Source organism: Panulirus ornatus, chromosome 11 (genome assembly GCF_036320965.1).
Source record: "Panulirus ornatus isolate Po-2019 chromosome 11, ASM3632096v1, whole genome shotgun sequence".
NCBI lineage: Eukaryota > Metazoa > Arthropoda > Malacostraca > Decapoda > Palinuridae > Panulirus > Panulirus ornatus.
Window position 1 is genome coordinate 8,602,303 of NC_092234.1, and position 22,317 is coordinate 8,624,619.

The 22,317-nt window shown below is 45.2% G+C and overlaps 1 protein-coding gene across 3 annotated transcripts in view; it reads right to left on the reverse strand.

Moving 5' to 3' along the window:
• LOC139751273 (ephrin-B1-like) overlaps positions 1 to 22,317 on the reverse strand; it is a 539,540-nt gene that overhangs the window by 100,865 nt on the left and 416,358 nt on the right. The gene's annotated exons all lie outside the window — the stretch shown is intronic.

The window sequence follows — 22,317 nt, forward strand, 5'->3', positions numbered from 1 at the left end:
TCTCCTTCCAGTCTTGGTCCTATCTTATCGCAGCTCGAACTAACGCATCCTGAATCATGACGGCGTATCTTGCCTCCTCCTCTCTTACCCCTTCCAGATGTCCCAACAAACGATAGCATTCCGGAAAGTGCGAATGGTCGGCTCTTGATGACTGAGCCCTGGAAGCCCTGTAAACTAAATTCCAGGAGATTCAGGAGTGCCCCCCTTGGGGGTTTCCAGGAACCCCCGGAGGCATTCGTAAGTACACACAGGGTTGTATAATGGTAAGGAATTCACGAAACCCGCTAACGAGATGTCAGCGGTTTATAAGGGGTTTTCTATAGGCGTTCCAGGAAGCTGGGAAATGAGAGGTGAGATTCTTTTAATCGGCTCAGACGATCCTCAATTATATGGAGAGGAAAGGCTTGGCGCTAAGTCGTTGTACAACACGCGGGAAGCAAGAGTATGTGGTGGAAGACGCCAGGGCAGCGCCTTCTCCAGTCACACTCACTCTCGCCTCTGCAGCAGAGGAGAACTCTGCTCTCTCTCTCTCTCTCTCTCTCTCTCTCTCTCTCTCTCTCTCTCTCTCTCTCTCTTCGCCTCTTCAGTTCTACTTTCTTGAAACCGGGTGACTGGTCAGGCGGTGCACAAGATGGTCTGCCGGACAAGTATCATTTCTGCCACTTTTATTTACTCATACCTCTACATCCCTCACACCAACTTCCTTCTTCACTCCTCTCACTTTACTCTCCTCCCGCTCCCTCTCGTCTGGGATCGAGCCGCGGGACCTGAAGTTGCCCTAGAGTGACCGCGGAATGACTGGACCGAAAACACACCTCACCTCACCGCTCCATACAGGCATTTGTTACTGCTTACACTGGGGTCGGCTCTTGCAGGGGGTGAGGCGGTGTTGAGATAACGGGCCGCACCCCCGCAACAGAGTTTACTGAATCAACATTACATAAAACAAGAGAAACAACACGGATGGCATAGGGCGATACAGTGACAAATTATTCCCCGCTAGATTGAAGAAAAAAAAGAGAAGACGAAGATACAGACTCGGGGAATGGAGATAAGTTTATTATGTAGAGAATGACATACGGCAAGGGGAAACGCAAGTGGATACCAAAAAAAAAATTACAATATACAGCAGTGAGAGAGAGAGAGAGAGAGAGAGAGAGAGAGAGAGAGAGAGAGAGAGAGAGAGAGAGAGAGAGAGAGAGAAACTACGGTAGATACGCAACTACAAAACAAATTCAAGTTCTAAAATACAACCAGGCCAGCGAAAGACACTTCATATCATGGGTTACTGTATTACTCTTGGCAGCTGTACCTGCATTGTACCTACGTGCATTAACATATATCGGTTTGAAAGGCGGCCTTTTGCTGGCCATTTCAGGCCTGGCTCCCTTAACCCTTGGATTCCACCAGGGATTAACGAGGCATCAGCATTATGCTTTGTGGCTGCTTAGTCACCTGTTGTGACAAACACACAACATGGCTCCACACTCAGACCAAACAAAACAACAAAAAAAAGCTGTTGTGACAAACACACAACATGGCACCACACTCAGATGAAAAAAAAAAGGTAAAAAAAAAAAGGTCTTTTGATAAAACACATCGTAATTCTGATATGAGAGGAAAAATTGCCTCTCATGATATAAAAGGGATGGGACTTTTATGAGTAGTATGTATCAAACACTCACACTTCTCCCTCCATAAATATTTTCCCTTGCCAAGCCTTTTACGGTCCCGCTCGCCCATGATAGGATTCGATCCTCTCGGCAAACTCTGGAATGGTGTTCCAACTCGATCTAGTTCTCAAAAATAAAAAAAATAAGTGGAGTCCTTAAGGAGGTCTGCGTTTTACGTTTTCCCGAAAGAGAGAAAAAAAGGAGATCGAGTGGGGTGTAATTACTATGTGTGTGTGTGTGTGTGTTACCGGAGAGAGAGAGAGAGAGAGAGAGAGAGAGAGAGAGAGAGAGAGAGAGAGAGAGAGAGAGAGAGAGAGAGAGAGAGAGACTTTTTTTCTACTTTCCCGTCGTCCCACTTGGGGTTGGTTATGTTGGGTTGTTTGGTCTTTTTAAGGTAAGTCTAGCTAAGTGCCAGGGTCATTAGGGCCTTTAACCTTGCATGTATGCCATGTCTAAATCTTATATATATATATATATATATATATATATATATATATATATATATATATATATACATACCTCGAGCTTACGCCAGGTATCCATTTATCGACCAGCCTCCCTAGAGTGGAGAATGAACAGCTGCGTTGGCTGCTCTGTCAGAGACTAGAGAACTCAAAAGCCCCCTTTCCACTGGTGGGTCGCAAGACTAACCACTGCACCACGGAGGCTCTCAAGGACCACCTCTCTCTCTCTCTCTCTCTCTCTCTCTCTCTCTCTCTCTCTGTATATATATATATATATATATATATATATATACAGAGTGCGTATCTGGTCTTTAAAATTACCTTGAAACACCTGATGGAGGTAACCTTGAACACGTAGCTGGACCAGATGGAAAAGACTTAAGAGAGACGGGCGCCCGAAGATGGTCTTCAGGGTTTCCCCGGGAGATTATGTACGTATACCTCGACGCTGAAGGCCACAAGGGACCTTGGGGAGCCCGATTAGGTCCTCGATGACACGTCCCCAGCAGCCGGTTCCTTGGGCCTAACGCCCCACATAACAGAACCAACCCCATCCCTTGACGCAAGAACACTCGATCGAGGCTTTTCAGAAGTTGAGTGTGTGTGTGTGTGTGTGTGTGTGTGTGTGTGTGTGTGTGTGTGTGTGTGTGTGTGTCTAACGCGAGGCTTAAGGCTCACTGAACTCCCTGACGAAGGCGAGTCGTCCATCATAAATGGGGGAGGAAGGGGAGGGGGGGGGGGAAATATAATCTGCCTGTTTGATCCATTGTGATCATGGACCGGTTCATTCCTAATCTCTGATCGCTGACCGGGTCATTCCTAATCTCTGATCGGTTCATTCCTAAACGCTGTGACCACGTCTACCATCTTAGACCCCAGAAGCTATCTCAAGAGCTCCGAACATGCCCAGCGTCGCGTCAGCTCTCTCTCTCTCTCTCTCTCTCTCTCTCTCTCTCTCTCTCTCTCTCTCTCTCTCTCATATGGGCCGAGGCCGTCATAGGAGCTGTGGACGTTTAGGGGGGAATCGATAAATCGCCCAATTGACGCACGGACGGACGGACGGACGGTGGCGCTGCTGTCGGCAAAATTGGAAACCGTAATGCTGAGGGGCCCGATATTTAGGGGGGGGGGTGTGGGGAGGAGGGAAGGGCCCTGCCCCTTAACGTGTCCGGATATATTGGCCTAATGGGCCAACGATGGCGTGGGGCAGAAAGAAAGAGGGAAGGTTGACACAGTTCTTCTGATGGCTGGAGTGGGTGTTGTTGTGATCAATGGTCGTCGTCGTCAAAGCTGTTACGAGCAGCATGTTTGGGAGTTTACTGTGGACGTAAGGCTTGTCCAGGAGGCAAGGGAACTTCCATCACTCTCTCATGTTTCTTTCCTAATTATTTTACGTACGGCTTTTGTGTGAGTGTGTGTGTGTGTGTGTGTGTGTGAGTGAGTGAGTGTGTGTGTGTGTGTGTGTGTGAGTGAGTGAGTGTGTGTGTGTGTGTGTGTGTATGGTTACTGTGGAAATCGATCCACGTCTATGGAAACTGTTCTTACACACGTAGGTAACCGCTCGAAACGCCAGAACTGATTGGTTCGATACCTACTGTATCGGCAGGTTACTGCATCTGCAGCCTACTGTATCTACAGCCTACGGTATATATACAGCCTACTGTAGCTACAGTCTAGTGTATCTACAGCCTACTGTACATATACAGCCTACTGTACATATACAGTCTACTGTATCTACAGCCTACCGTATATATACAGCCTACTGTAGCTACAGGCTACTGTATCTACAGCCCATCGTATATATACAGCCTACTGTAGCTACAGGCTACTGCATCTACAGCCTACTGTATATATACAGCCGACTGTAGCTACAAGCTACTGTATCTACAGCCTACTGTAGCTACAGGCTACTGCATCTACAGCCTACTGTAGCTACAGGCTACTGTATCTACAGCCCATCGTATATATACAGCCTACTGTAGCTACAGGCTACTGCATCTACAGCCTACTGTATATATACAGCCGACTGTAGCTACAAGCTACTGTATCTACAGCCTACTGTAGCTACAGGCTACTGCATCTACAGCCTACTGTAGCTACAGGCTACTGCATCTACAGCCTACTGTAGCCACTTACGAGCTTAACTGTGTTGCGAATCAGGAACTATACAGAAGTGTAGGTGTTCCTTCTTGTGGGTTCTGTTCCTGACGATTTACCAGCGTGGACTACAGCCTACAGCTGTATCCTCCTCACAGTCCTGGAAAGGCGTCATCGTAGGCTGGAACCATAAAATGATGGGGGCATGATGGCGAGACGCCCTTGAGGCAGAGGGCGATTACTTCAACTGGATGATGACACTGGTTATCAAAGGCCTCTCCAGCGGTAGTAAGACTTCCCTACAACATGCGCCCTGCCTGGTCACAACCTACAACCCTCATCCACCTGATACTAGCCTGGAAAGGCATCATCCCCGCTTCATTAGCCTATCCAGCAATCCCTCCCTCCTCCCATCATCCCCTCCATCCCCGCTTCATTAGCCTATCCACAATCCCTACCCCCTCCCATCATCCCCTCCATCCCCGCTTCATTAGCCTATCCACAACCCCTCTCCCATCCCCACTTCTCAAAAAAATTGAACACGTATAAAACACCAACCCCCCCAACCACCCACTGCAATAACATCTATTCCCCCCCTATCCTCACTACGACCTATCCACACACACGCACATCCCCGCCCCACCCTACGTCCTCATCCTCCTACCATAGTTCATCCCACGTTTCCATCCCCCCCCCTCAAATGTCCCTAAGGAACGACCCCCCCTACCTACCCCACCCCTTAGACAGCAAGGGCCAGCAGAGAGAGAGAGAGAGAGAGAGAGAGAGAGAGAGAGAGAGAGAGAGAGAGAGAGAGAGAGAGAGAGAGAGAGAGAGAGAGACAGAGAGAGAGAGAGAGAGAGACCCAAAAACCCGGCCTCCATCTGGGATAGTTGAGGTTTTCACAGGCCCGTGTTTGTCCTGCCGCTCCGGAGACGTCGAAATGGGCCAATATTTACCCACAGTCTATCCCCCCCATACACACACACACACACACCTAGACTTACCTACCGGACTACGGCCGGTGGGTTTTCTATACGGGTCCATTTCAAGAGAACTCTGTTTCTAACAACTTGTGCCCAAGTGAGGGGGGGGGGGGGGTGATGATTCGACACACCACCACACAACCCCCATCTCTTACCCTCCATATTTCCCCCACTAACACTGACCATCTCGTTTTAAAACGTCGATTGCCGGGTGGGGGGGATACGTATTTCCCCTTATTTACCTAGGCAGTAAATGGTCGGGGTATATTCGATTGGCTTCCTATGTCCTCACGCGTGCGTGTTTTACCAACACATCTGACCATGCAAGAAATACATTTCTCTACGCGTTCTATTCTACATACTGCTGAAGGTAATCTCTATACGTTCTATTCTACATACTGCTGAAGGTAATCTCTATCTTTTTTTCTGTTTATTTCCGCATAAACATGCTTATACCTCTAAATCTAAAGCCTGAACTTCCATTCCAGCGCTGTTGGCAGGCCAAGTTCCAGCGCTGTTGGCAGGCCGACTTCCACCGATGTTGGCGGGCCAACTTCCAGCGCTGTTGGCAGGCCAACTTCCAGCGCTGTTGGCGGGCCAACCTGCAGCGATGTTGGCGGGCCAACTTCCAGCGCTGTTGGTAGGCAGGCCAGGCATGGAAGCAGCACAGCCCCAAGGGGAATCCGCGAGCATATGATGGTTCGTGTTGGACATGCCCAACGGCCGCTTCGTTGAAGTCCACACCTCGCTCTCCCCCTCTCACTTCTCCCCTCCCGCCACGGTACTTTAATAAAATACCTACAAACGAGTACGTCTGGCGGGTCGTGAGTGGAGGGGCGGGAGGAAGAGGAGGGCCAGACAAGCAACCAGTGTCGGGAGAAGTGTTCCTGTCGACCTGGAGGTCGTCAGCAAGCACGGGGTTCGACCTGGGGGTCGTCAAGCAAGCACAGGGTTCGACCTGGGGGTCGTCAAGCAAGCACAGGGTTCAATCTGGAGGTCGTCAAGCAAGCACAGGGTTCGACCTGGAGGTTGTCAAGCAAGCACAAGGTTCGACCTGGGGGTCGTCAAGCAAGCACAGGGTTCGACCTGGGGGTCGTCAAGCAAGCACAGGGTTCGACATGGGGGTCGTCAAGCAAGCACAGGGTTCGACATGGGGGTCGTCAAGCAAGCACAGGGTTCGACCTTGGGGTCGTCAAGCAAGCACAGGGTTCAATCTGGAGGTCGTCAAGCAAGCACAGGGTTCGACCTGGAGGTCGTCAAGCAAGCACAGGGTTCGACCTAGGGGTCGTCAAGCAAGCACAGGGTTCCATATGGAGGTCTCTTTCTGTCGCGAAGGGGTTCACCAGCAACGCCGCCGTCCCGGGTTCTCCTTACGTGTTCGCTGAGGAGTCGAGTGTGTGTGTGTGTGTGTGTGTGTGTGTGTGTGTGTGTGTGTGTGTGTGTGGATCGTCCCTCGCGTCTTCCTGGCATCACTTCGCTTGCCTTCGTCAACACCAAGCACGCGGCGGATGGCCAGGGCTCCCTAACTGAACTCCGAGACGCCAACTCGACGACTGGTAGGTGATGATGGAATGGTAGATGATGACGATGGAATGGTAGATGATGATGATGGAATGGTAGATGATGATGGACTGGTAGGTGATGATGACGGAATGGTAGATGATGACGGTGGAATGGTAGATGATGGAACGGTAGATGATGATGACGGAATGGTAGATGATGATGACGGAATGGTAGATGATGATGATGGAATGGTAGATGACGATGGAATGGTAGATGATGATGACGGAATGGTAGATGATGATGACGGAATGGTAGATGATGATGATGGAATGGTAGATGATGATGGACTGGTAGGTGATGACGGAATGGTAGATGATGATGATGGAATGGTAGATGATGATGATGGACTGGTAGGTGATGACGGAATGGTAGATGATGATGATGGAATGGTAGATGATGATGATGGAATGGTAGATGATGATGATGGACTGGTAGGTGATGACGGAATGGTAGATGATGATGATGGAATGGTAGATGATGATGATGGAATGGTAGATGATGATGATGGAATGGTAGATGATGATGGAATGGTAGGTGATGATGGAATGGTAGATGATGATGGACTGGTAGGTGATGACGGAATGGTAGATGATGATGACGGAATGGTAGATGATGATGATGGAATGGTAGATGACGATGGAATGGTAGATGATGATGACGGAATGGTAGATGATGATGATGGAATGGTAGATGATGATGATGGAATGGTAGATGATGATGGAATGGTAGATGATGATGATGGAATGGTAGATGACGATGGAATGGTAGATGACGATGGAATGGTAGATGACGATGGAATGGTAGATGATGATGATGGAATGGTAGATGACAATGGAATGGTAGATGACGATGGAATGGTAGATGATGATGACGGAATGGTAGATGATGATGATGGAATGGTAGATGATGATGGACTGGTAGGTGATGACGGAATGGTAGATGATGATGGACTGGTAGGTGATGACGGAATGGTAGATGATGATGGACTGGTAGGTGATGACGGAATGGTAGATGATGATGGAATGGTAGATGATGATGATGGAATGGTAGATGATGATGGACTGGTAGGTGATGACGGAATGGTAGATGATGATGGACTGGTAGGTGATGACGGAATGGTAGATGATGATGGACTGGTAGGTGATGACGGAATGGTAGATGATGATGACGGAATGGTAGATGATGATGGACTGGTAGGTGATGACGGAATGGTAGATGATGATGACGGAATGGTAGATGATGATGATGGAATGGTAGATGATGATGATGGAATGGTAGATGACGATGGAATGGTAGATGACGATGGAATGGTAGATGACGATGGAATGGTAGATGATGATGGACTGGTAGGTGATGACGGAATGGTAGATGATGATGATGGAATGGTAGATGATGATGATGGAATGGTAGATGATGATGGACTGGTAGGTGATGACGGAATGGTAGATGATGATGACGGAATGGTAGATGATGATGGACTGGTCAGCGACCAAGCTCGCCGTTTCCACGTTAAATTCTGTTAAGGGCCTGTCCCTCCTCCTCCTCTTCTTCTAAATGTTCGTACGGCGTTGAATGCTCAGTTGTGATCACATCTGCGCGTCCGACCCGGGGTCCACAGTGGCGTTGACCCCGTGTTTCTACTGTAGCGTTGACCCGGTGTTCTCTGAAGCGTTGACCCTGTGTGTCTACTGTACCGATGACCCGGTGTTCTCTGTAGCGTTGAATCCGTGTTTCTACCGTAGCGTTGACCCGGTGTTTCTACTGTAGCGTTGACCCGGTGTCCTCTGTAGCGTTGACCCTGCGTTGACCCGGTGTTTCTACTGTAGCGATGACCCAGTGTCCACTGAAGCGTTGACCCTGTGTTTCTACTGTAGCGATGACCCGGTGTCCTCTGAAGCGTTGACCCCGTGTTTCTACTGTAGCGTTGACCCCGTGTCCTCTGTAGCGTTGACCCCGTGTTTCTACTGTAGCGTTGACCCGGTGTTCTCTACTGTAGCGTTGACCCTGTGTCCTCTGTAGCGTTGACTCCCCTCCAGCATCGTAGCGTTGACCACGGGTGCACGTCGGGGGGCGGGTGACCCGGGCGTGTACTGGGTCAACAGCAATAACGACGGGGTTATACGATTTCTCATATAACCTCAGCTGTGTCAACTGGGGCCCCAGACCCTCCCTTCCTTAACTCCCTCCCCCTCAGCGGATTCCCCTCCCTCCCTTGCCCTGACACCCTAAACATGCGCCCCACATCTTACCCTCCCTGATCTTCCTTTTCCCCACAGCCACGTAAAAAAAGAAATCTCCCTCCCTCACTACTCCTACAAAGAGTATACTTCTCTCCAACACTGCTGGCGCTAGAATATACTTTCTGTCTTTCTCCTGAACTACTTTCACAAAAGTATACTTCTTCCGACTTCCTGATTCGTTAACTACCTGCTATTATGACAACCTACTAAAGTAATATTTCAAACTGTATGTTTCAAAACGATTGGCTGCCTTAATCCAATCAAACATTCTATCATTCTTATCATCATTATCACTATTATCATGAGATAAACACACAGACACACATCACATATCTATCCCCCTTTAAAACTCTCTTCCTTGCGTCCTTTTTACATTGGATTCCATACATAATCACGTGAGTGATTATGTATGGATAGGTCGCCAAAGATGACTGTGTGTGTGTGTGTGTGTGACGCGACGTAAGTATGACATAGTGACTTTGTGGATAGACGTGAACATGTCCGAATCTGATTTGAAAGGTGACATGCGTTCGGAGCACAGGCTCTGGAGGAGTTTAAACGACAACAGAAGGCGAACACAACGAGGTCTACAGCGGAGGAGGGTAGAGGGATACCGACATCAAAAGAGCTACGACGACTCCTGCGACAGGAGCTGCAATGATGCCTACAATGTTGGACAGGTGTAGAGAGAGCGAGGCTCAGCCCAGATGAGAGAAACGTCAACAACGCTTAGGGCAGTCAAACGGGAGAGAACGGGAAGTAACAGAAGCGGAAGAGACGACAATGGAGAAGAGGAAGACAAGGGTGAAGATGAGGGACAGCAACGATAGCTGAGGAAGCAGAGGCAGGAGGCGCGGCAGTAAGGGAGCAGCCCTGGACAGAGGTGAGGGGAGCAGTCAACTGGTGGTCGAGGGGACCCAGGAGGGAGTAATGGGGAGAGGAGGATGGATCGGGGAGGGGGGCGGGCGGGCGTCGGGCAGGGGAGTGGTCAGTGTTGACACAGGAGCTGTGGTGGGGACTACCGCCGTGTTTACTATGGTCAGTAAGGACAACATACCCCCGCCGGCCACACACCAGCCAAACACAGCTCCCCCGGGGGAGGAGGGCAGCAGCGCCAGCGGCGGGCACGCTTCAATAATTCACCACCGTCCACACATTATACTCACCCTCCCTCCTGTGTCTCCTCACTACACCACAAACACCCCCTAGACCCCTCACCTCACCTCCCTACCTCTGCAACAACCTGTTTCCCTCGCTAGCGACTGCCGCAGCAACAGGTGAGACGCATGGAAACCTGGCCACCAGCACGTCCGCCCGCCCCTTATCGTGTCTTAAACGTCCAACTCTGTGATGTGTTACTAAAAGGAAAAAAAAAAAAAAAAGACGTCTACTTGGACCCCTGCACACACACACCAAGGTTTCACAGGATTTGGGGCGATGTTTGCGGAGAGATTACTACCCTCTACCCTGCAGGGGGGGAAACATCTGGACACCACACACACACACACACACACACACACACAACTGTTTATTAAGGGGGGGAAATGTAACTGTAACGTGGAATGGAAATAAATGTTAAAAGGACCCATGATAACACGGGTGTATATGGGTTAGGTGCTGGTAGGTTAAGGAATGGGATTGGAGGAGAGAGAGAGGCGCCTCTCTCTCTCTCTCTCTCTGAAAAATCTAAAAATATTAATATCTTCCGTGATTATCTGGTGCTCTTCTCCCCCCCCCCCCCCCTCACAATGTCCCCGGTTCCGCGCGGAACCTCGAAACACACACACACACACACACACACACACACACACACACACACACACACACACACACAACACAGAGGGTTAAGTAGGATAACAACGAGGCTCTTCTACACAGTAGGCCATTTTATGGCTTAACCACCACCACCATCTTGTCCCTAGGTATGGGCCACGGCAGACCCAACAGGACACTGTCATAACAGCCTATTGTTCACGACAAAGGGACTATTTTCTTCTTTTTTTTTGGGGGGGGGTGTTACAATTGTTTAATCCCAGAAATCATTCAAAATTGGATCATGTTGCATCAACTCAGCAGTCGACGAGGGGGAAAGTTCTCTCTTTCTCTATAAAACGGGCAGGGGAAAGAATGAATTGGAGCGAGGTCATATACACGGGGCGACGTGGCGTTCATCGACTGAACCAGGGCAAATGAAGCAGCTAGGGTAGACCATAGAGAGGTCTACGAGGCCTGGTTGTAGGTACAAGGAAGCTGTGGTTTCGGTGCATGACACACGACAGCTAGAAAATGGCTGAACGAACGAGTCCCTTCCTTCATCAGTTCTAGGCGTTACCTCCCCAACGAGGGGGATAACGTTGTCCAAACATGAAATCTGTTAAGACGTGGAGGTCCTGACGACCCTGGCACCTCGCTTCGAATTCCTTCCCTTTTCATATCGAGTCTCGAAGGCATCGCGTCCCATCCCCCTCTAATATTAAGGGGCGTAGAGGCACCGTCATCCTTTAACGCTCAATGTCACGGCGTTACACACTGTGCCCTCGCCCCTAACGCGCGTCACACATCGATTCCCCCTACCTCACCGCATACCCCACCCCCTTCTACAATACCATGCCTCATCTGTTACCGAAACCTGTCCAGCCATACCCTTTCATTTACACCCTATCCATTCATCTACCGCCAACCTCCTCCTCCTCCTCCACTCCCATCCATCTACGTGAGCCCATACAACCCCCCCCCCCCACGCCCCGCCGCCATCTTTAAACCATATCCATTTATCTAACCCCCTCCCCCCAACCTCCATTCTCTCTCCTTCTTCAACCTTCCCTACACCCCGTCAATTCATCAACCCGTCCCTTCTGCCCGTCCATCATCAACACCACCAACACTCCCCCATCCCCCCTCCTCCCCCCCCCCCTATAACACTTTCCCTCTCCCGTTCCCTCCCATCTAAGAGAGAGAGAGAGAGAGAGAGAGAGAGAGAGAGAGAGAGAGAGAGAGAGAGAGAGAGAGAGAGAGACCGCGTCCGAACACCGACCACTGCAATCGGCCGATCGCCCCGATGAATCGACGAAACAAGGGAAGATGACACACAGAGCCAAAGCACCACAGACGAAATGGAAGAAGAAGAAGAAAAGAAGAAGAGTAGAGTCCTTTAATACAGTCAGTAAGAGTGGCTACAACCGAGCCTGAGCCTACAAGTCCTGCTGTCTGGCCATCACCACCACAACCAACACAACCTTCCAACAACTCTCTCCCGTGTCCTCAACGTCAATGTATCATTACGGGGTCAAAACACCAACCTAGAAAAAAAAACAAAAAAAACAGTAGGATCTAATTCCCTATACTTGAAAAAATAGGAGGATCTAATTCCCTAACCTCCAAAAACAACAGGATCTACTTCTCTAACCTTTAAAAACAGTAGGATCTACTTCTCTAACCTTGAAAAACAGTAGGATCTACTACCCGAAAGTATAAAAAGAGGCATCTACTTCCCTAACCTATAAAAACAGTAGAATCTACTTCCCTAACCTATAAAAACAGTAGGATCTAATTCCCTAACCTATAAAAACAGTAGAATCTACTTCCCTAACCTATAAAAACAGTAGAATCTACTTCCCTAACCTATAAAAACAGTAGAATCTACTTCCCTAACCTATAAAAACAGTAGAATCTACTTCCCTAACCTATAAAAACAGTAGAATCTACTTCCCTAACCTATAAAAACAGTAGAATCTACTTCCCTAACCTATAAAAACAGTAGAATCTACTTCCCTAACCTATAAAAACAGTAGAATCTACTTCCCTAACCTATAAAAACAGTAGAATCTACTTCCCTAACCTATAAAAACAGTAGAATCTACTTCCCTAACCTATAAAAACAGTAGAATCTACTTCCCTAACCTATAAAAACAGTAGAATCTACTTCCCTAACCTATAAAAACAGTAGAATCTACTTCCCTAACCTATAAAAACAGTAGAATCTACTTCCCTAACCTATAAAAACAGTAGAATCTACTTCCCTAACCTATAAAAACAGTAGAATCTACTTCCCTAACCTATAAAAACAGTAGAATCTACTTCCCTAACCTATAAAAACAGTAGAATCTACTTCCCTAACCTATAAAAACAGTAGAATCTACTTCCCTAACCTATAAAAACAGTAGAATCTACTTCCCTAACCTATAAAAACAGTAGAATCTACTTCCCTAACCTATAAAAACAGTAGAATCTACTTCCCTAACCTATAAAAACAGTAGAATCTACTTCCCTAACCTATAAAAACAGTAGAATCTACTTCCCTAACCTATAAAAACAGTAGAATCTACTTCCCTAACCTATAAAAACAGTAGAATCTACTTCCCTAACCTATAAAAACAGTAGAATCTACTTCCCTAACCTATAAAAACAGTAGAATCTACTTCCCTAACCTATAAAAACAGTAGAATCTACTTCCCTAACCTATAAAAACAGTAGAATCTACTTCCCTAACCTATAAAAACAGTAGAATCTACTTCCCTAACCTATAAAAACAGTAGAATCTACTTCCCTAACCTATAAAAACAGTAGAATCTACTTCCCTAACCTATAAAAACAGTAGAATCTACTTCCCTAACCTATAAAAACAGTAGAATCTACTTCCCTAACCTATAAAAACAGTAGAATCTACTTCCCTAACCTATAAAAACAGTAGAATCTACTTCCCTAACCTATAAAAACAGTAGAATCTACTTCCCTAACCTATAAAAACAGTAGAATCTACTTCCCTAACCTATAAAAACAGTAGAATCTACTTCCCTAACCTATAAAAACAGTAGAATCTACTTCCCTAACCTATAAAAACAGTAGAATCTACTTCCCTAACCTATAAAAACAGTAGAATCTACTTCCCTAACCTATAAAAACAGTAGAATCTACTTCCCTAACCTATAAAAACAGTAGAATCTACTTCCCTAACCTATAAAAACAGTAGAATCTACTTCCCTAACCTATAAAAACAGTAGAATCTACTTCCCTAACCTATAAAAACAGTAGAATCTACTTCCCTAACCTATAAAAACAGTAGAATCTACTTCCCTAACCTATAAAAACAGTAGGATCTACTACCCGAAAGTATAAAAAGAGGCATCTACTTCCCTAACCTATAAAAACAGTAGAATCTACTTCCCTAACCTATAAAAACAGTAGAATCTACTTCCCTAACCTATAAAAACAGTAGAATCTACTTCCCTAACCTATAAAAACAGTAGAATCTACTTCCCTAACCTATAAAAACAGTAGAATCTACTTCCCTAACCTATAAAAACAGTAGAATCTACTTCCCTAACCTATAAAAACAGTAGAATCTACTTCCCTAACCTATAAAAACAGTAGAATCTACTTCCCTAACCTATAAAAACAGTAGAATCTACTTCCCTAACCTATAAAAACAGTAGAATCTACTTCCCTAACCTATAAAAACAGTAGAATCTACTTCCCTAACCTATAAAAACAGTAGAATCTACTTCCCTAACCTATAAAAACAGTAGAATCTACTTCCCTAACCTATAAAAACAGTAGAATCTACTTCCCTAACCTATAAAAACAGTAGAATCTACTTCCCTAACCTATAAAAACAGTAGAATCTACTTCCCTAACCTATAAAAACAGTAGAATCTACTTCCCTAACCTATAAAAACAGTAGAATCTACTTCCCTAACCTATAAAAACAGTAGAATCTACTTCCCTAACCTATAAAAACAGTAGAATCTACTTCCCTAACCTATAAAAACAGTAGAATCTACTTCCCTAACCTATAAAAACAGTAGAATCTACTTCCCTAACCTATAAAAACAGTAGAATCTACTTCCCTAACCTATAAAAACAGTAGAATCTACTTCCCTAACCTATAAAAACAGTAGAATCTACTTCCCTAACCTATAAAAACAGTAGAATCTACTTCCCTAACCTATAAAAACAGTAGAATCTACTTCCCTAACCTATAAAAACAGTAGAATCTACTTCCCTAACCTATAAAAACAGTAGAATCTACTTCCCTAACCTATAAAAACAGTAGAATCTACTTCCCTAACCTATAAAAACAGTAGAATCTACTTCCCTAACCTATAAAAACAGTAGAATCTACTTCCCTAACCTATAAAAACAGTAGAATCTACTTCCCTAACCTATAAAAACAGTAGAATCTACTTCCCTAACCTATAAAAACAGTAGAATCTACTTCCCTAACCTATAAAAACAGTAGGATCTACTACCCGAAAGTATAAAAAGAGGCATCTACTTCCCTAACCTATAAAAACAGTAGAATCTACTTCCCTAACCTATAAAAACAGTAGAATCTACTTCCCTAACCTATAAAAACAGTAGAATCTACTTCCCTAACCTATAAAAACAGTAGAATCTACTTCCCTAACCTATAAAAACAGTAGAATCTACTTCCCTAACCTATAAAAACAGTAGAATCTACTTCCCTAACCTATAAAAACAGTAGAATCTACTTCCCTAACCTATAAAAACAGTAGAATCTACTTCCCTAACCTATAAAAACAGTAGAATCTACTTCCCTAACCTATAAAAACAGTAGAATCTACTTCCCTAACCTATAAAAACAGTAGAATCTACTTCCCTAACCTATAAAAACAGTAGAATCTACTTCCCTAACCTATAAAAACAGTAGAATCTACTTCCCTAACCTATAAAAACAGTAGAATCTACTTCCCTAACCTATAAAAACAGTAGAATCTACTTCCCTAACCTATAAAAACAGTAGAATCTACTTCCCTAACCTATAAAAACAGTAGAATCTACTTCCCTAACCTATAAAAACAGTAGAATCTACTTCCCTAACCTATAAAAACAGTAGAATCTACTTCCCTAACCTATAAAAACAGTAGAATCTACTTCCCTAACCTATAAAAACAGTAGAATCTACTTCCCTAACCTATAAAAACAGTAGAATCTACTTCCCTAACCTATAAAAACAGTAGAATCTACTTCCCTAACCTATAAAAACAGTAGAATCTACTTCCCTAACCTATAAAAACAGTAGAATCTACTTCCCTAACCTATAAAAACAGTAGAATCTACTTCCCTAACCTATAAAAACAGTAGAATCTACTTCCCTAACCTATAAAAACAGTAGAATCTACTTCCCTAACCTATAAAAACAGTAGAATCTACTTCCCTAACCTATAAAAACAGTAGAATCTACTTCCCTAACCTATAAAAACAGTAGAATCTACTTCCCTAACCTATAAAAACAGTAGAATCTACTTCCCTAACCTATAAAAACAGTAGAATCTACTTCCCTAACCTATAAAAACAGTAGAATCTACTTCCCTAACCTATAAAAACAGTAGAATCTACTTCCCTAACCTATAAAAACAGTAGAATCTACTTCCCTAACCTATAAAAACAGTAGAATCTACTTCCCTAACCTATAAAAACAGTAGAATCTACTTCCCTAACCTATAAAAACAGTAGAATCTACTTCCCTAACCTATAAAAACAGTAGAATCTACTTCCCTAACCTATAAAAACAGTAGAATCTACTTCCCTAACCTATAAAAACAGTAGAATCTACTTCCCTAACCTATAAAAACAGTAGAATCTACTTCCCTAACCTATAAAAACAGTAGAATCTACTTCCCTAACCTATAAAAACAGTAGAATCTACTTCCCTAACCTATAAAAACAGTAGAATCTACTTCCCTAACCTATAAAAACAGTAGAATCTACTTCCCTAACCTATAAAAACAGTAGAATCTACTTCCCTAACCTATAAAAACAGTAGAATCTACTTCCCTAACCTATAAAAACAGTAGGATCTACTACCCGAAAGTATAAAAAGAGGCATCTACTTCCCTAACCTATAAAAACAGTAGAATCTACTTCCCTAACCTATAAAAACAGTAGAATCTACTTCCCTAACCTATAAAAACAGTAGAATCTACTTCCCTAACCTATAAAAACAGTAGGATCTACTACCCGAAAGTATAAAAAGAGGCATCTACTTCCCTAACCTATAAAAACAGTAGAATCTACTTCCCTAACCTATAAAAACAGTAGAATCTACTTCCCTAACCTATAAAAACAGTAGAATCTACTTCCCTAACCTATAAAAACAGTAGAATCTACTTCCCTAACCTATAAAAACAGTAGAATCTACTTCCCTAACCTATAAAAACAGTAGAATCTACTTCCCTAACCTATAAAAACAGTAGAATCTACTTCCCTAACCTATAAAAACAGTAGAATCTACTTCCCTAACCTATAAAAACAGTAGAATCTACTTCCCTAACCTATAAAAACAGTAGAATCTACTTCCCTAACCTATAAAAACAGTAGAATCTACTTCCCTAACCTATAAAAACAGTAGAATCTACTTCCCTAACCTATAAAAACAGTAGAATCTACTTCCCTAACCTATAAAAACAGTAGAATCTACTTCCCTAACCTATAAAAACAGTAGAATCTACTTCCCTAACCTATAAAAACAGTAGAATCTACTTCCCTAACCTATAAAAACAGTAGAATCTACTTCCCTAACCTATAAAAACAGTAGAATCTACTTCCCTAACCTATAAAAACAGTAGAATCTACTTCCCTAACCTATAAAAACAGTAGAATCTACTTCCCTAACCTATAAAAACAGTAGAATCTACTTCCCTAACCTATAAAAACAGTAGAATCTACTTCCCTAACCTATAAAAAGCGCGAGCGCGTGTGTGTGTCGCAAGTGACGGGGATGACCACCAAGTCAAGTGGTGGTGGTGGGTGTGGGTGTGTGAGGTGGTTCACATCTCCGTGGTGCAGAGTAAGCAGTGATAAGCCTTGAGGGACTTAATGATGTATGATTGCTACCTCGTGTGGTGGGCTGCTGGACGGTCGTATTGTCATTATACACGTCTGGTCCTCCTTAGCTTCTAGCCTCACTGTGCTGAGTGAATTATACACACACACACACACACACACACACACAAGTCTGATCCGTAGCAGGTCCTATAATGTTGCTATAGACCTAAAGCACCATCACGAGGTTTATGGAAGATAACGTCATAGAACATACTGCAGTTAGACCCGACATTGGAGAAATACACAGTGCATTTACCCCACAAAAAAAAGGGTAAATTTTCCTTCAAGGAGACGAAGCCAATTAGCAACGGCTTTATGCATAGTTATTAGGCAGCGAATAAATCAGCGAACATTACCAGCGAGCGAGGCTTTAACACACACCTGAATACCAAAAGCCAAAGGTAAATGATCCGTCTCTCAGGCATTAAATCGAAGACTAGATAAAGGGACTAATAATGTCACATGGGCAATGGAATCATTATACTATACGTATATAAATCATAGGTCTATAATTCTCCCCCCACACCTACCACCCTATTACTCCCCTTCTTCTCAAAGTCCCTAAATGTATGGTTTCCCCTTAGGGTAAGCCAGCTAAGTCCCGTCCCCTCTCTCTGCACCCCCCCCTCCCCCCACCATCAATCAGCACCCCACCCCCCCCCCATCAATCAATCATTGGGGGGAGGAGGGAAACATTTGGATAATCAGTGTCACTGACGGTGCTCCGGGGTCGAACAGAACATAACAGGGAGGGAGGGCCCCATCACGTTACTGCCCCATACGCACAGTTCATCACCTCCACATATATATATGAGAGAGAGAGAGAGAGAGAGAGAGAGAGAGAGAGAGAGAGAGAGAGAGAGAGAGAGAGAGAGAGAGAGAGAGAGAGCATCAAACTCCCTCAAATAACCTGAAATGAAGGCGAGGTGGCAACCAATCGCACGTCTGCTCGTTCGTACGGGCACACGAGAGTCCAGAGAAGTGGGGTTGAGGCGGTGAAGTGAGGTCCTTGATGCGGCTAGCTGACTACTGGATGAACAGCTGCAGGAACAGCAGCTGTGGCGGTGGTAGCAGCAGCAAGCGGGACAGCCATTCACGAGTCGACACAGCACCAACAGCAACAATTATCATAAACAGTACATTTAGTAAAAAAAAAAAGAGAGAAAAAGACGAAGCAATCTCGACACTACAAAATATTACTACTACCACTATGAGCAGCGGTAGCATCAAGGGGGTTTCTCATACCAGGACGACCACCACAGCTACCACAAGCACCGGCATTAGGGCTACCAACACGACGACCAGGACGACGGCTGCCAACCTACCAGGAGGAGGAAGGAGGGAGGAGAGAGAACCATGCAGGAGGAGGGAGAACCATCACCCACCACAAGCAGGAGGAGGGAGAGAGAACCACCCCCTATCACCAGCAGGAGGAGGAGGAGGAGGAGGAGGAGGAGCAGCGAGAGAGAACCAACCTCACCAGCAGAAGGAGGAGGAGGAGAGAGAGAGAGAGAGAGAGAGAGAGAGAGAGAGAGAGAGAGAGAGAGAGAGAGAGAGAGAGAGAGAGAGAGAGAGACAGGCGGTGGCAGCCTGCGACGGTGTAAGCCAAGCCGGCGTTACCACATCTGTCCCCAGGAGTCAAGTTTCAGCTCAATACTTGGAGAATTCCTTCCCCCGCCGAGATGTTAAGTGTCACCAACAGAGTCATCAAGTCGGGGCCCAATTTTTTTTTACCCTTCACACACCCTCGGTACACAGGGCAGTCCACAACACCCAATGTTTTAAACGTCTTTCAAAATCCTTTAAAAAGAGGCCCCTATCGTTTATCAAGGTGTACCCATGTATATATATAAAGGACGGGGCCCAATGTCTATCAAGGTGTACCCATATATAGTACAGGGCCCCACTGTCTATCAAGATGTACCCATATATATAACAAAAGGCCCCATCGTCTATATACTAAGATGTAACCATATATAGTACGGGGCCCATCGTCCATCAAAATGTACTCATACATTTAAAGAGAACCCCATCGTATATATCCTAAGATGTAACCATATATCAAAGAGGCCCCATTGTGTAGTAAAATGTACCCATATATGATATAGAGAACCCATCGTGTATTTAGATGCACCCATACATCAGAGGGCCCAATGTCTTTCGACGTATATACCTATTTAACAAAGGAATGATTAAACGACCCAAACATATATCAATAGAGTCATCGTAAGAAAAAAAAATTCTATTCCTCTCATGCGTGTAATTCTATTTACAAAAGACGGTATTTTTTCTTTCCCAATTCAAATGGTATATAGATTTTTTTTTGCCTTAAGACAGAAATTAGCACTTTAGAAGAGGAATGATCATCTATGCAAATTAGTTTCCAAGACAATGTTTGGGAATAATTATCATTTGTAAAGTAGGAATCATCACGAAGGAAATGTTTATTTATGATAATTTCCCTGATTGAAGTGCACACTCTCGTCTCTCTCTCTCTCTCTCTCTCTCTCTCTCTCTCTCTCTCTCTCTCTCTCTCTCTCTCTCTCTCTCTCTCCTTTTATCACGCCTTCGTCTGTTACCATCTTACACGCTCCCTGTTTACCCCCCCCTTTCGGCTCCTCGGCCGTGTCCTGAAAGTTATTGTTCGAATTCAAACACTTTCTTCTTGAAACCTTGGTGGGGTAAGTGGGTAAGGGGAGAGGAAGGGGTAAGGGTACACGTGAGACGTAAGGGAAAGGGTACGTGTGAGTATAACACTATCATATACTCACGAAAGTTACGACGTTCGGTGCGTTTAAACACTGATATCCCGGAGAATTACAGGGGCGGAGTACCTTCAAGGGTATGGAAATATGGCTCACGTCTATGCCTCTCTCTCTCTCTCTCTCTCTCTCTCTCTCTCTCTCTCTCTCTCTCTCTCTCTCTCCCTTTTTCTCCAACTCCTTCTCTCCCTCTACTCCTCCTTCCTCAGTCCTTGCTGGACACCACACCCTGCTCCCCCAAACCCACCCCATTGGGAATGCGTGGGAAAGAGGGAGGAAGAGGAGGGAGGGAGGGAGGGAGGAGGAGGAGGAGGTCTTTGGTGAAAGAGGAGGGGGAGGGCTTTAAATCGCAGAGGATGAGGGGCCAGAAGCCAAGGTTGGAGGGTGGAGGTCGAGTGAGGCGAGGTCGAGGTGATGAAGCTAGGAAGGATTGGAGGTCGAGTGAACCAACAGATCAAGTTTGGAGGCGGTGAGGTCGAGGAAATGAGGTGGATGGAGAGAAATGTGGTCGAAGTGGAGGACGTCTTAGAAGGAGAGAGAGAGAGAGAGAGAGAGAGAGAGAGAGAGAGAGAGAGAGAGAGAGAGAGAGAGAGAGATGTCAACCAGGTCGGCAGTCTCGTCCTTGGCTGCTCCGACCGTCAGATTTTACCTGATTTTAATTAGCGCTGTCAAGGTGTCCCGTTCCTTCCTTCTCCCCCCACCTCCTAACCTCCCCTACACCATCTCCCCTATAACCCCTCCTCACGAGACCTTCTCCCCTCCTCTTCCCCGTCAACCCCCAGGACCAATCCTTCCCTCCACCAAGAGACGACCTCCGCTACCCTCCTCCGCCAAGCGCCCTCCCACAACAACAGCATGGCACGTACGTCTTTCAAAGACCAACGCGAGCGGAGGAGAGCGCTACCGCGCAGATCTCGCCTCTGACACCAAGACACCTCACATACGAGACATCAACTACAACGAATCCAGCAACGAGGACCAACGTAAGTAACGCAATCGCACACACACACACACACACACACACACAATCACAACCCCATCCAACACACCCAACAAAACCTCACCAATGCAACCACAATTCGCGCATACCAACCTCACGCCGTGAACAGACACACACACACACACACACACACACACACGCATCCCGCTCGCTCGTTATCATATCAGTAACGTTACTTAACGACCGGGGAACTTCTCTACTGTCAAAACAACGCGCGCGGCATTGGACGCGCGGGAGAGGACCGACATGCCAAAACAATGTTTCCTTCACGTCAAAACAATGTGGGAACATCAAAACAAATCCTCCTATGAAGAGGTAGAGACTATATATATATATATATATATATATATATATATATATATATATATATATATATATATATATATATATATACATACATATATATATATATATATATATATATATATATATATATATATATATATATATATATATATACACTTGGCCGCCTTTCAACCCTAGACAGAGGGTGTGTATGGGACAGACGATTGGACCTTCAAGGTAAAAATCAAATCCTGGCTTGGCTCCTCCAGCTACAACGAGATAATACAGGAGGGGAGTGCTTCCAACCACCGGGCCCCCGCCCCTCTTAGTCGTCTTTCTACGATACGCGGGTGATAGCGAATACCTGAGCACTATTTCTTCCCTATATCCTCGTGGGCGACTA